This window comes from Ahaetulla prasina, chromosome 9, assembly GCF_028640845.1.
Source record: "Ahaetulla prasina isolate Xishuangbanna chromosome 9, ASM2864084v1, whole genome shotgun sequence".
Taxonomy (NCBI): domain Eukaryota; kingdom Metazoa; phylum Chordata; class Lepidosauria; order Squamata; family Colubridae; genus Ahaetulla; species Ahaetulla prasina.
Window position 1 is genome coordinate 22,400,671 of NC_080547.1, and position 15,481 is coordinate 22,416,151.

The following is a 15,481-nucleotide window of genomic DNA, read 5'->3' on the forward strand; positions in this document are numbered from 1 at the left end:
CCTTTCCAGAAGAATAGTGGAAGACACAACCTGTAGACAAAGAGATGCACTAAAATCTACCCATTTCAGAAAGGAGGGGAAATGATTCCTTCATATGTATTCACAAATAATAACATTACAAATCTTAAGTTACTTCTGTTATCTGCAGAGAATGATGGTCTTGTTAGAAGAGTAGGTCAACCTATTCTCCAAAGCACCTGAAGGCAGGACAAGAAGCTATGGATGGAAACTACCGTATATACTCGAATATAAGCCGATCCGAGTATAAGCCGAGGTTTTGGGTATTACCCCAAAAAACTGGGGTAAACTGGGGACTCGAGTATAAGCCGAGGGTGGGAAATGAGGCAGCTACCGGTCGGGGAAACCCTCCCTCCCTCAGCCGAGAAGGCTGGCGGCTCCCCCGCCCCGCCCTCTCACTGCACCGGCAGGGCTTCCCCGCGCTAATGCAAAAGCCCGCCAAGTTTGCACCATCCGGTATAATGTGAAAAAAAGAAGAAAAGAAAAAACTCGAGTATAAGCCGTATATACTCGAGTATAAGCCGAGGGGACGTTTTTCAGCACAAAAAACGTGCTGAAAAACTCGGCTTATACTCGAGTATATACGGTAATCAAGGAGAGAAGCAACCTGGAAGTAAGGAGAAATTTCTGGACAGAACAATTAATCAGTGGAACAACTTGCCTTTAGAAGTTGTGGGTGCTCCAACACTGATGGTTTTTAAGAAGAGATTGGTTAGGTATTTGTCTGACATAATATAGAGTTTCCTGCTTGAGCAGGGGGTTGGACTAGAAAATCTCCAAGGTCCCTTCCAACCTTGTTTTTTTTTTTATTTCATTTTGTCACAACAGTATATACAATCATCAACATAAACAATAACCCATCATGAGAGAGAAAAAGTATATATAAGTAAAAGTAAAAGTATGCATATAATACTATAATGAAGAGAACAATAGGACAGGAACGGTAGGCACTTTTGTGCTCTTATGCACGCCCCTTATAGTCCTCTTAGGAATGGGGTGAGGTCAATAGTAGACAGTTTTTGGTTGAAGATTTTGGGGTTTTGAGTAGAGACTATAGAGTCAGGTAGTGAGTTCCAAGCGTTAACAACTCTGTTACAAAAGTCATATTTTCTGCAATCAAGTTTGAAGTGGTTGACATTAAGCTTGAATCTATTGTTTGTTCTTGTATTGTTGCGATTGAAGCTGAAGTAGTCTTTTACAGGAAGGATATTGCAATAGATGATTTTGTGCGTTAAACACAGATCATGTCGGAGTCGGCGGAGTTCTAAATTTTCTAATCCCAGGATTTCAAGCCTGGTGGTATAAGGTATTTTGTTGTTTTCAGAGGAGCGAAGAACTCTTCTAGTAAAATATTTCTGGACGCGTTCGATAGTATTAATGTCAGAGATGTGGTATGGGTTCCAGACGGATGAGCTGTATTCAAGAATAGGTCTGGCAAATGTTTTGTATGCTCTGGTTAGTAGTGTAGAGTTTTTGGAAAAGAATTTTTGTTATTCTGTTAAGAGTTTTGCATTTTGCATTTGCATTTTGAGATTCAGGGGATGTTCTGATAAAGCTTTCCAGAGGCTACTGTGAACTAGAAGGACACATTCCTTAGGTCTCCATTTCTCAATTAACAGTCCCATTCACCTGAAAATGGATTTTCCCCACATAGCTCATCGTATCAGACTGGAAGTTTGGAAGACCTTCTGCCTATAAGAGCAGGCAAAGAGGATATGCATAAACTGGACAAAGATGGCAATTAGCTATGGGTTGTTTAACCATGGTATACTGAATAAGCAATTGGCTGAGGTAAACCAAGATTACATCAATTTTGGAGAGTAATATTTTTTTTAAGCAGGAACGGGTTTGCAAAAAGAAAATGGGAATGATGTCCAAACACTTCATTACACACTTAGCCCAGGCAAGCCCACAGCAAATAATTGTACAAGTGCAGAATTAGAGACCCTTGGGATATGTGCATCAAAATATAACCCTTAAATTAAAATCGCAATATTTGAAGTATGGTGTCCTGATTTTCCCCCAACGAAAAAGACTAATAAGCATCTTAGACCTGCCTTGATATCCACCTTTCATTTCTATTTGTCCAGAAGCATGGAGAATCCATCAGATCTGTGCATTAAATCCGTACAAATGCATAGTATTTATCTCATCCTGGGGAAAAGAAAATACGTTTTGTTTTAGGAGATTGCAGGGTTTGGGAGAGTTGTCCTTCTAAATGAAATAAGCAGTTAAATCCCATGTCAAGCTCCAGTTGGCTTTTCAGTCCAGCTGGAGAAACAGATGTTAAAAACAAAATAAAAGATTCCCCTGAATGAACAAGAGCTGCCTTATTGGAGAGAAACACGGAAAAGTTCAAGAGTGATGGTTGTGTGAATCTAAACCCAACAAACCATGGAATGATAGTTCTGTCTTCTCTTGGAAGCTGAGAAAAAGAAAAAGAAAACCCATCTTGTCTCTAACTTTAAGGAAATTAAAAGACAGCTAAGCCAAAAATGCACTGCAAAGCGCTTGTTTGTGTTGCTGAGAACAGAGAATAAATAATTAAAAGCAGCTCTTTTTAGAGAGTTTATAGTGAAACCAAAGAACTCTGGCTTCTCCCAGACTTATTAATAAATGGCTGAGCTTAGGTACAAGCCTGATTTTCAGAGCCATAATCATGTTTTCTTCAGCTTCCCCTCCTCCACCTTTCATAACACTCGCAAACCCCATTAGTGACTCTTTCAGGTATTAGCAAATTAAGTCTCTGGCAGTCATTAATCTTGCATTCTGGTTAAGCACTGTTTTTGATGGATGGGTGCACGACTAAAACCTGAGAAAAGGCCAATTCAATTTCACTGGAATCATTCAGCAGTGATGTGCCATTCAGGCTCGCTCGATAGAAAACGGGCCAATTCATTGTTACAGCATCAGTGGTCAGACATAACTAGTCTAGTCTGCATATTCTCCTCCCCACCCCACCCCACCATCACCATATCTCTCTCTTTAATAATATATGTGAACAAACGGCATCATTTCTCTGATTCATAGGTGGGGAAAAAGAGAGAACATGTGGCTCATTACGTTTTCCTTAGTTGAAGTAACCAGATGGTGCTTGGTTTCTTTGCAAGGCCTATGGTCTATTCATCGTGCATGTGATGATGTCCATTACAATGTAAGGTTTAGATTAAGCCAGGATGGAGAAGATGTGGTCAGTTGGAAGTTGGAGCCATCTGGACAGCGAATGGCATTCTAATTTCTAGATCTGATAAACTCCTCTGCTTACGAGCAATAACATTAAAGCTGATCATGAGACCAAGGGGTAACAGACTAGCAAAAAGACAACTCATTGTGAGTACAGAATGCCAATGCTTCAAATCAGTGTTGATCTCTTGACGGAAAAGCAGCATAAGGAAGAAGCTCTGCAAATTTGCACTCATATTCTTCTTCTTCTTCTTCTTCTTCTTCTTCTTCTTCTTCTTCTTCTTCTTCTTCTTCTTCTTCCTCCTCCTCCTCCTCCTCCTCCTCCTCCTCCTCCTCCTTGTCCTCCTCCTCCTCTTCCTCCTTCTCCTCCTTCCTCCTCCTCCTCCTTCTTCCTCCTCCTCCTCCTCTCCCTCCTTTTTCTTCTTCTTCCTCCTCCTCCTCCCCCTCCTCCCTGTCCTCCCCTTTCTCCTCCTCCTCCTCCTTCTTCTTCCTCCTCATTCCCTCCTCCTCTTCCTCCTCTTCCTCCTTCTTCTTCTTCCTCCTCCTCCTCCCCCTCCTCCCTGTCCTCCCCTTCCTCCTCCTTCTCCTCCTCCCCCTCCCCCTCCTCCTCCTCCACCTCATTCTTCTGCCATATCCATCATCAGACATTGGTGATCATATTAGCGATCCTATTTTTATCAGCAGCCACACGAAAAAGTGCTGTTGAGTTTTGTCCAATCAAGCCCTTAGATTTTGAAGCCATGATGTTCTTCTTCTGCCTGGACTTCGTTTGCCTTCAATCTTTCCTTGGAGGATTAAGTGAAGTATGCCAAAATATTCTAACTAGCTTTTTGTATGGTTTTGATTATTTCCGTTGGCTTTCCCAGGCGGCTTATCACCTCATTTCTGATTTTGTCAGCCCAACTTATAGGTAACAGCCGCCTGTAAATCCACATTTCAAATGCTTCTTGTCTTTTCTACTGCTACTCCAAAGGTCCTATATAACCCTTGATTGTTGGAATGGGTTGGGTTGGGTTGGGTGTTTTTGCTGGCGGAATATTTAACAGGATTTCTAATGATAGCTGACAATTGCTGACAGTTGATAAAAGAAACAAGAGGCCTTTCAAAAGGTCTGGCCTATAATTGGTTAGAGGTTTGCTAGTCAACCATTTTGAATTCTGCCATGGAAACTGAAAGCATTTCAAATCGGGGATAGTATATCAACAATTTTCAAGAGCAGGCTAATATAAAGTGTATTGCAGTAAAGAATTGGCTTGCCCAAGGGAATCTCTCCAAGATGGCTCATGAAACCTTGGGTCTTCCCCATCTTAGTTAACAAAACACCCATTTTCAAATGGCTCAGATGGAGTGCTGTATAGAATAGAATAGAATAGAATAGAATAGAATAGAATAGAATAGAATAGAATAGAATAGAATAGAATAGAATAGAATAGAATAGAATTTTATTGGCCAAGTGTGATTGGACACACAAGGAATTTGTCTTGGTGCATATGCTCTCAGTGTACATAAAAGAAAAGATACGTTCATCAAAGTACGACATTTACAACACAATTGATGGTCAATATATCAATATAAATCATAAGGATTGCCAGCAACAAGTTATAGTCATACAGTCATAAGTGGAAAGAGAATGGGATGGGATGGGAACGATGAGAAGATTAATAGTAGTGCAGATTCAGTAAATAGTTTGACAGTGTTGATGGAATTATTTGTTTAGCAGAGTGATGGCCTTCGGGAAAAAACTGTCCTTGTGTCTAGTTGTTCTGGTGTGCAGAGCTCTATAGCGACGTTTTGAGGGTAGGGGTTGAAACAGTTTATGTCCAGGATGTGAGGGATCTGTAAATATATAGTATAGTCTGCAATGGTGATGTAACATTTATAGGCTGCAGGTATTTACATGTTCTCGTCTCATCCCAATTCCCAAATCAAGCTTACTTTTCTGCCTTCTTCAGAGATATACAGTATTATCAGCTGTAAAAGCAATCTCAAAGGGTTTTGACTATCCCTTTAGGCTTATAAAAAATTACTAACACACGCAAAACCATCACAGCCATCAGTAATAAAAACAAGAGCATCCAGCAAGCAAGAATTAGTCCTTAAAATCTACTCATATGCATCAGTGGTCTGTCTTTTGAAAGTCTAAGTAACTCAAAAACGTAGAGTTTGCAAATGGCCAACCAAAATGACCTGGTAGATTTCTCTGGAGGAAAGGATCTCCAAAACAAATATAAACAAACAAGCAAGCTTTGGCTGAGAAATCTCATCTCTTCTGAGACCTTCCCATGCCTAGGAATACATTCATAATTAAAAATAAGGAAAACGGAAGGCATGCATGTGGCATAAGAAAATGACACTACGTTGCTTTGATCTTTTGCCATCTGAAAAGCCACCTCGCTACGCGGTGGGATTTGTACTGTAAGTCTAACAGGCACTGCATAAACTCACAATTGTGGAAATCTCTGGAGAGCCCAATTATTCATATCATAGCAGTCGGATTCATTCAAGGCAAGAGAAAGGGAAAGAGGCTGCAGAGTTGACCCTGGTCTCAGGAGATGTCTGCTGTTTCAGCGCTATCGCAAATTTATTATCCGCCAACCGTAGAAGCAAACTGCGTATTTAAATTAACATAAGGGTTATGTTATGGATGCCATGTTCATTGAGCCTGTTCCCTCAGTCTCCAGCTAGGCCGTATTGAGTATAACGGCAACCTGAAAGGAAGTAAGGCAAGATTTGGCTCGCTTCTATCCTCCACCCAATTAAAGACATAGTTTTAGGCAAGTCTCCATTACAATTTTCATCAGTCCCTTCCCTCTTATTGCCGCTGCTACTCCTACTGCCAATCTAGATTGAAAATCAGCATTAAAAAACGCAAACGACAGACGGCAAATTAAAAAGGCATGAAATGACATATTCTTTGAAATAACTGAGGGGAAGAATGGAGAAGCAAACCAAAGCAAAAGGACACCAACAGACAGAGGGCCTGGACGAAGAGCGAGGGTCTTCAAGAGGAAATTAAAAGAGTCCTTTCAGCGATCTCATCAAATTCAGAGATAGTATCCTAGGGTGCATTGGGTGACCATATCTGGCATTCAGTATGTGTGACAGAGCTGGCCTTCTCGTATGATGGAGTCAAATTGTTACCTCAGGGATTAAGCACTGGGAGAAAATGGCAACAGTCCAAAGGTTATGGAATTATAGGACTCACAGCCGGGTCTCTGTCCCCTATTTTTGGCAGGTCTCTTTTTCATTACAAGGATAAAAGACCATTTTAGCTTTTGTCCAGCATCCTCATTTCACATCATTTTTAATATTCAAGACCATGGGCTGGTCTTCACACTTCAAGTACTCCTGAAGGCCCAGCTAATCAACCTCATAGCCCAGTGTAGATAACTACAGATGTTCTCCAAATGTTTTGGACTTCATCTCCAACCAACATGGATAACACTAAGGGGCTGCAGGAGCCAATACAGCCTTGTAGTATCCTTTTCTCTTCCCTTTTGCGTCTGAACCATAGCTGAACTCTTCCCAGATTTATTAAATTTCTGAACCAAAACATTATTATTTTTTTGCAAACAAGAATCCGCATGCCTTCATTGGCATACCTAAATTAAATTATACATGCACTTAATCAGCAGAGGTGGGAAACAAATAGAACTAAACCCAAAGAAATGCTGTGCTGCGATAAGATTACTCTTTCCCTAATAAACTTTGATTTATTAGAAATGAGATTTTTTTCTTTTACAAGCCACAGTATTTAAAGAAATAGAAATCGACACGACAGATATTTTTTCCCCCCAATAACCAATTTCCACAACCTCTTCCTCCTTGTTATGAGATAGTCTCTCCAGCAGATATTGGGGAAGGAAAGCTACAACCAGATTGCTTCCATTTATCCTACTTGATTTTGAAATTCTAGAAAAGGCTTAATGTTCTGCCACTCACACACACCTACACCTTTCACCCTCCCCCAAAGTATGCTATCAATTTTCCTGGAAATAGAGAAATAAGATGAAAGCATCTGCCTGATTTGTTTCCCCTTGCTCAATTTTTTTTTTAAAAGAATCAAATTCTTTCTGCCCCACTTATAACCAACGATATAAATTTCAATAAATTCTTATTAATACACAAAGCAGACTAAATCATTGTTATCTGCAGATACCGCTTCGGGATATTTTGTTAATCCTAAACATTAATCAGCTTGATGTGAATTCATAAACTAATGAACCTAGCCTGCCCAGATTCCGTTTCCTTTCCCTTCTATATACAGTATGTTGGAAGGTGTAAGCATATTTCTATCCACCTACAGCAATGTTTTGTATCTCACCTCTCACCACCTACAACATGGCAAGAGAATTCAATCCATTCAATTAACATACTTTTTACATTGTTGGCGGCTTTGTTTGTTTTGCAGCGAAAGAAATTCAGGTTGACAACTTAAAAGTTTTTCTGTTTCATAATTCACGTTTACTTGTCACTTCAAAAAGCTCCCGTTCCAACAGAAGAAAAGCTGTGTGTTGTTTGATTTGATAAAGCCAAGAGGAGGAAAACAGAGAATACTCAACCTCAGCGTGGAGCGTTTGCCATCATGCTGCCATCTGCCACTCATCGTATCCTCCTCTTGGGAACTTCCTCAAATGTTGTCTGTTCCCTTCTCCAAAGTGCAGGAGAAAAGACCCCGTCCTGTTTGTTCAGGTCGCTTTCTAGAAGACACCTATCTGATCAGCGGATGCTTTCTGAGCATCAGAGAAAATGCCGTACAAGCATTTATTTTTCGGGAAATGATGCTTTGAAAACCTTCTGTGCAGCATCCTTTGAATTGAATAGGATCATCCAGGTAGCCAGAGAAGCTACCTGACTGAAGAAGTGACTTAACCAAATTACAGCTAGTCCTCAAGTTATGAATGTAATAGAGTCTGCCCGTAATGATCGTAACTCATAGAATAACAAAGTTGGAAGGGACCTTGGAGGTCTTCTAGTCCAACCACCTGCTTAGGCAGGAAACCCTATACCATTTCAGACAAATTGTTATCCAATCTTTTCTTAAAAACTTCCAGTGTTGGAGCATTCACAACTTCTGGAGGCAAGTTGTTCCACTGATTAATTGTTCTAATTGTCAGGAAACTTCTCCTTATTTCTAGGTGCAGAGTGCAGAGTGCAGAGAAGAGCAACAAAGATGATTAGGGGACTGGAGGCTAAAACATATGAAGAACGGTTGCAGGAACTGGGTATGTCTAGTTTAATAAAAAGAAGGACTAGGGGAGACATGATAGCAGTGTTCCAATATCTCAGGGGTTGCCACAAAGAAGAGGGAGTCGGGCTGTTCTCCAAAGCACCTGAGGGTAGAACAAGAAGCAATGGGTGGAAATTGATCAAAGAAAGAAGCAACTTAGAACTAAGGAGAAATTTCCTGACAGTTAGAACAATTAATAAGTGGAACGACTTGCCTGCAGAAGTTGTGAATGCTCCAACACTGGAAATTTTTAAGAAAATGTTGGATAACCATCTGACTGAGATGGTGTAGGGTTTCCTGCCTGGGCAGCGTGTTGGACTAGAAGGCCTCCAAGGTCCCTTCCAACTCTGTTGTTATGTTATGTTATAGGTTGCTTCTCTCCTTGATTAGTTTCCACCCTTTGCTTCTTGTCCTGCCCTCAGGTGCTTTGGAGGATAGTTTGACTCCCTCTTCTTTGTGGCAGCCCCCAAGAATTGGGAAACTGCTATCATGTCACCCCAGTCATTCTTTTCATCAAACTAGACATTGTGATGATAGTGATAAACCGTGACCAACCTACGGTAATTTTACAATCTTTTTTTGTGATGGTTATGGCAGTCGTTAAGCAAACGCCACAGTCATTAAGCAACCATGATTTCTTATAGGCACGGGTTTTTGACAACTGTAAGTAAATAGTGGCTTTTAGCAAAACTGTCATGAAACACAGTCATGTGAACACGGGAAGCTGCAAACAGCCATTGAGCGTGGCCTGGTTGCCAACTACCTGAAGTGCAGTCATGTGATCATAAAGGTTTGTGGGAGGTGACCATCAGTACTTCGAATCTAAGTCATAAGTACCCCCCAAGTAGGTCTGTAGGGACTTTCAGTGGTCACTAAGCAACTAGTCGTATATTGAGGACTGCCTATATCGGGTATCTGCAACCTATGCGGCTCTTTGGGCCCTCTGCTGTGGCTCCCTGTTGGATGATCCCACCACTGGCTGGCCCTACCCCTCACCCTCCCCTCCCGGTCACTCCTCACCTAGCTTGAGAAGGTAAGGGCGACAGCAGGGGATGGAGAAGCAGCCAGGGCAGTGACAGAGAGATACAAAGAGAGGAGGAGGAGAGAGAGAGACATAGAGAGAAACAGAGAGAGGGGGGGAGAGAGAAGGAGTGGGGAGGGAGGGAGAGAGAGCGAGATGTCAAAAGGGTTTTGTGGTTCCCGTTGTTTTTTAACAACCGGTTGTCTGCCCTAATGACCGGCTGGGTAGGTGGCTGGGGGGGGGGGGTCATGTGACTGGTGAGACATCGAGTTGGCCACGCCCACTGAGATTTTGTGGCTCCTGGTGTTTTCTTTTCTGTGGGAAACGGGTCCAAATGGCTCTTTGAGTGTTTAAGGTTGCAAAGTAAGCATTCTTGTGCTGCTTTCTTATATATGCCCAATCTCACTTCTATATTTGCAGAATAGTTTTTGTGTACTGTTTCTCCAGGACGGTAAAGAATAGAAACAATGAACATGTCAAGAATGTAAAATCAAGAGTAGTTTATTAATTGATAAAATTAGAAACTGGGTTAGCAAATTACAAGCATCCCCCTAAAACGCCATCAATATATTAATCATTTGGGAAGACGTGAGAAACTGCTTTGTTAATGAAATTAACAAACTTTTTCCAGAACTTGGAAGAAACCAGGAGGGACCAGACACATTTCAATTAAATGAGAAAAGCTTGTCACTTTCTGGAATAGCTATTTTAGCGCTAATGAAAATGTAGATCATCCGTTTTCTGCATGAGGTACCTTGCCAATTATAGGGGAAAAATCTTATTTGTAGTTTAATTGATTTTAACATGATGCTAAGTTGGATGGTCTTCCTTCCTTCCCTCCCTCCCTCCCTTCCTTCCTTCCCCCCCTCCCTCCTTCCCTCCCTCCTTCCCTCCTTCCTTCCCTCCCTCCCTCCCTCCTTCCCTCCTTCCCTCCTTCCTTCCTTGCTTCCCTCCCTCCCTCCCTCCCTCCTTCTTCCTTCCTTCCTTCCTTCCTCCCTTCCTTCCTTCCTTCCCTTCTGTTTCTGTAATCATTTAGATTATTTAGAATTTCTCCAAGAAGTCAAATGGCAGTCAGAACCATGCAATCAGAGCCCCATAATGTATATAAAATAGTGTAATAATACATAATAATAATACAACTCTTGTGGTCACATCTTCAGTACTTTGGCTTTCAGTCTGTCGATACCTAGAACTAGAAACCTCTGGTTCTTGATCAATTTAATGACAGTACTCGCAGCCAATTGGTGTATTAAATGCCTTCTTTTGGTACAATCCTGTTCCTCAAGAACTATAGAGTAGTAGCCAACATTGTGGAAACCTTTTGGAAAAATTGTACTTTGAGGTTTGATGGCTAATAACACCACTTTTTTTTTTTTTTTTTTTTTTGCGTTTCAAGATAATCATATTTCACTGCTGGAATGGCCTGGGAATATCCCATACCTTAACCCAATTGAAAATCTATAGAGCCGACTAAAGAAACTTGTTAGTCAGAAGCAACCCAGCAATAAAACCCAGTTAATAGAAGCAATCATTCAATCTTGGTTTCACATTATAACAGCTGCAGAACTAAAAGACTTGGTTCACTCCATGGGAAGACGTTGTCAGGCCGTAATTCATGCTAAAGGTTACCCAACTAAGTGTTAAACTGACATGGCGATAATTTTTGTATATCTCATTTTTTTCTACATGTTTCGCTTTTCATCTTTATACGGTAACTGCTATTCTAATCCTTCATAAAAGTTATTGCATCACATTCTTGATTAAATTATCTTTCCATTGATATATTATTTTATGGTACTATTTTAAAAAATGGTGTTATTAGCTAGTTTTAGAAAATACACTTTTCCCAAAAGGTTTCCACAATTTTGGCCGCTACTGTAGTCTTCTTACTTTCCAAAACTTCAGTTCAATCCCAAAGGAAGACCTTGGGAAGGCATTCCTTCTAGGGCTTTATCAGATAAGGAAGCAGAGTCCTCTGGGAAATTTTTTTTTTTAATTTACATTTATATCCCACCCTTCTCCGAAGACTCAGGGCGGCTTACAGTGTATAAGGCAATAGTCTCATTCTATTTGTATGTTTTACAAAGTCAACTTATTGCCCCCCCAACAATCTGGGTCCTCATTTTACCTACCTTATAAAGGATGGAAGGCTGAGTCAACCTTGGGCCGGGCTTGAACCTGCAGTAATTGCAGGCTGCTGTGTTCTAATAACAGGCTTCTTACCAGCCTGAGCTACCACGGCCCTTTGCAGAGGGATGGATAAAAAAAAAAACCAAGATAATTACAATACTGTTGCCTTGCAACAAGCAGTTCAGAAGCATAACCAAAGCAATAGCCCCCCAAAAAAATGCTGGAAGAAATTCTGAATCATTTTGAAGATAAAGTAGAAAAATAGAGCTACTTTTACAGAGGTTTTTTTTTTGCGTTTCAAGATAATCATATTTCACTGCTGGAATGGCCTGGGAATATCCCATACCTTAACCCAATTGAAAATCTATAGAGCCGACTAAAGAAACTTGTTAGTCAGAAGCAACCCAGCAATAAAACCCAGTTAATAGAAGCAATCATTCAATCTTGGTTTCACATTATAACAGCTGCAGAACTAAAAGACTTGGTTCACTCCATGGGAAGACGTTGTCAGGCCGTAATTCATGCTAAAGGTTACCCAACTAAGTGTTAAACTGACATGGCGATAATTTTTGTATATCTCATTTTTTTCTACATGTTTCGCTTTTCATCTTTATACGGTAACTGCTATTCTAATCCTTCATAAAAGTTATTGCATCACATTCTTGATTAAATTATCTTTCCATTGATATATTATTTTATGGTACTATTTTAAAAAATGGTGTTATTAGCTAGTTTTAGAAAATACACTTTTCCCAAAAGGTTTCCACAATTTTGGCCGCTACTGTAGTCTTCTTACTTTCCAAAACTTCAGTTCAATCCCAAAGGAAGACCTTGGGAAGGCATTCCTTCTAGGGCTTTATCAGATAAGGAAGCAGAGTCCTCTGGGAAATTTTTTTTTTTAATTTACATTTATATCCCACCCTTCTCCGAAGACTCAGGGCGGCTTACAGTGTATAAGGCAATAGTCTCATTCTATTTGTATGTTTTACAAAGTCAACTTATTGCCCCCCCAACAATCTGGGTCCTCATTTTACCTACCTTATAAAGGATGGAAGGCTGAGTCAACCTTGGGCCGGCTTGACCCTGCAGTAATTGCAGGCTGCTGTGTTCTAATAACAGGCTTCTTACCAGCCTGAGCTACCACGGCCCTTTGCAGAGGGATGGATAAAAAAAAAAACCAAGATAATTACAATACTGTTGCCTTGCAACAAGCAGTTCAGAAGCATAACCAAAGCAATAGCCCCCCAAAAAAATGCTGGAAGAAATTCTGAATCATTTTGAAGATAAAGTAGAAAAATAGAGCTACTTTTACAGAGGTTTTTTTTTTTTTTAAGCTGAAGGAAAGAAAAATGAAGGACATAAAAGAAAAGATAGCTGGTTTAGTACTTAGAGAATGTACAGATTAGTCCGCCACAAGGCACAATGAAACATCATTTTGAATCACTTCTAATCACAGACTGATCCATGGCTGTAAAATGCTTTCATGGTTTCCCAAGACCTGAAGAGCTGATCTAGTGATCAGGATTTTTTAGAGTTTTCCTTCAATCTTGAAGCTTTCTTTTTTTTTTTTTTTTTTTTTTTTTTTTTATCCAAAAAGTTTTATTGGTCAAAAAAGGTTTATACAAATACATATCAGGTATGGTAAATTTTCATTTTTCTTATACAAGATAAGAATTTTACTCAAAATTTTAAACACATACAACAGCCATATGGCAAGCAGGTGATACGAAGTAGCTAAGTTTATCAATCTTACATACGCAATAAAGAAGGGTCAAGAATAATCAGAATATCATACAAAGGAGAATAAGGAAAACCAACACAATACCAAATATCATTGTCACTTCCTAGTTTTGGATCTCAGAACTCTGGGTTCAGCCTGACCCAACTCCAGGGCGCAACAGCGGCAGCCGCCTCCCCATGGTCTATAACCTCCCTTCTTCAACTCCTGGGTCATCTAATTCCAGGAGGGCTTTGTGTTCCTCCACGTAGGCCGCAGCCTCCAATTGTACTAATTTTTTCGTAATGCCCTCCCGGAAAATCATCAATCCTCTGGCATCAGCCATCTGAAGCCTACTCCTTCTGGTACAATTTGCTTGACAAAAGTAATATTTCTTTCTCATTTCACGTACCTGTCTGGGAATCTGCCTCAGAATGGCTATCTCCTGCCCCTATAAGTCAGTGCCCCACTCCTATGTTTTCTAAGAATTTCATCTCGTCTCTCTTCTCACAAATTTGACATGAACCTCTCTAGGAACTGCATGCGTGCATATTTTGAATTAACTCTATAAGCTCGATCCACATCCCAATTCATAAAGTCAACACCTCTCCCAAGAAATTCTCCCAACAGTTTAGTCACAACATCTCTCAAGTCTTCTTGTTCCACTTCTTCCAGATTTTGAAACCTAAGGAAATAAGACATTTTATCCATCTGTAGTCCAAGCACAGCATTGCCTGTCGTCTCCTCTCTTTTCTGCACTGCCCGCATCTCTCCTCCAGACCTTCCACTTTCTGCTTGTTTTCTGCTGAGACTTGTTGAGTGTCCTTTAAATCCTTTTGGATAGTCACAATTTCTGCTCTTATTTCATCCAGTTTCTTGTCCATATTAGATAACTTTTCCAAAAGGTTTCCACAATTTTGGCCGCTACTGTAGTCTTCTTACTTTCCAAAACTTCAGTTCAATCCCAAAGGAAGACCTTGGGAAGGCATTCCTTCTAGGGCTTTATCAGATAAGGAAGCAGAGTCCTCTGGGAAATTTTTTTTTTTAATTTACATTTATATCCCACCCTTCTCCGAAGACTCAGGGCGGCTTACAGTGTATAAGGCAATAGTCTCATTCTATTTGTATGTTTTACAAAGTCAACTTATTGCCCCCCCAACAATCTGGGTCCTCATTTTACCTACCTTATAAAGGATGGAAGGCTGAGTCAACCTTGGGCCGGGCTTGAACCTGCAGTAATTGCAGGCTGCTGTGTTCTAATAACAGGCTTCTTACCAGCCTGAGCTACCACGGCCCTTTGCAGAGGGATGGATAAAAAAAAAAACCAAGATAATTACAATACTGTTGCCTTGCAACAAGCAGTTCAGAAGCATAACCAAAGCAATAGCCCCCCAAAAAAATGCTGGAAGAAATTCTGAATCATTTTGAAGATAAAGTAGAAAAATAGAGCTACTTTTACAGAGGTTTTTTTTTTTTTTAAGCTGAAGGAAAGAAAAATGAAGGACATAAAAGAAAAGATAGCTGGTTTAGTACTTAGAGAATGTACAGATTAGTCCGCCACAAGGCACAATGAAACATCATTTTGAATCACTTCTAATCACAGACTGATCCATGGCTGTAAAATGCTTTCATGGTTTCCCAAGACCTGAAGAGCTGATCTAGTGATCAGGATTTTTTAGAGTTTTCCTTCAATCTTGAAGCTTTCTTTTTTTTTTTTTTTTTTTTTTTTTTTTATCCAAAAAGTTTTATTGGTCAAAAAAGGTTTATACAAATACATATCAGGTATGGTAAATTTTCATTTTTCTTATACAAGATAAGAATTTTACTCAAATTTTTAAACACATACAACAGCCATATGGCAAGCAGGTGATACGAAGTAGCTAAGTTTATCAATCTTACATACGCAATAAAGAAGGGTCAAGAATAATCAGAATATCATACAAAGGAGAATAAGGAAAACCAACACAATACCAAATATCATTGTCACTTCCTAGTTTTGGATCTCAGAACTCTGGGTTCAGCCTGACCCAACTCCAGGGCGCAACAGCGGCAGCCGCCTCCTCCCATGGTCTATAACCTCCCTTCTTCAACTCCTGGGTCATCTAATTCCAGGAGGGCTTTGTGTTCCTCCACGTAGGCCGCAGCCTCCGCAATTGTACTAATTTTTTCGTAATGCCCTCCC

At 40.3% G+C, this 15,481-nt stretch overlaps 1 protein-coding gene across 1 annotated transcript in view; it reads left to right on the top strand.

The window, feature by feature from the left end:
• Positions 1–15,481, top strand: part of KIRREL3 (kirre like nephrin family adhesion molecule 3) — a 483,489-nt gene that overhangs the window by 421,452 nt on the left and 46,556 nt on the right. The window lies entirely within an intron of this gene.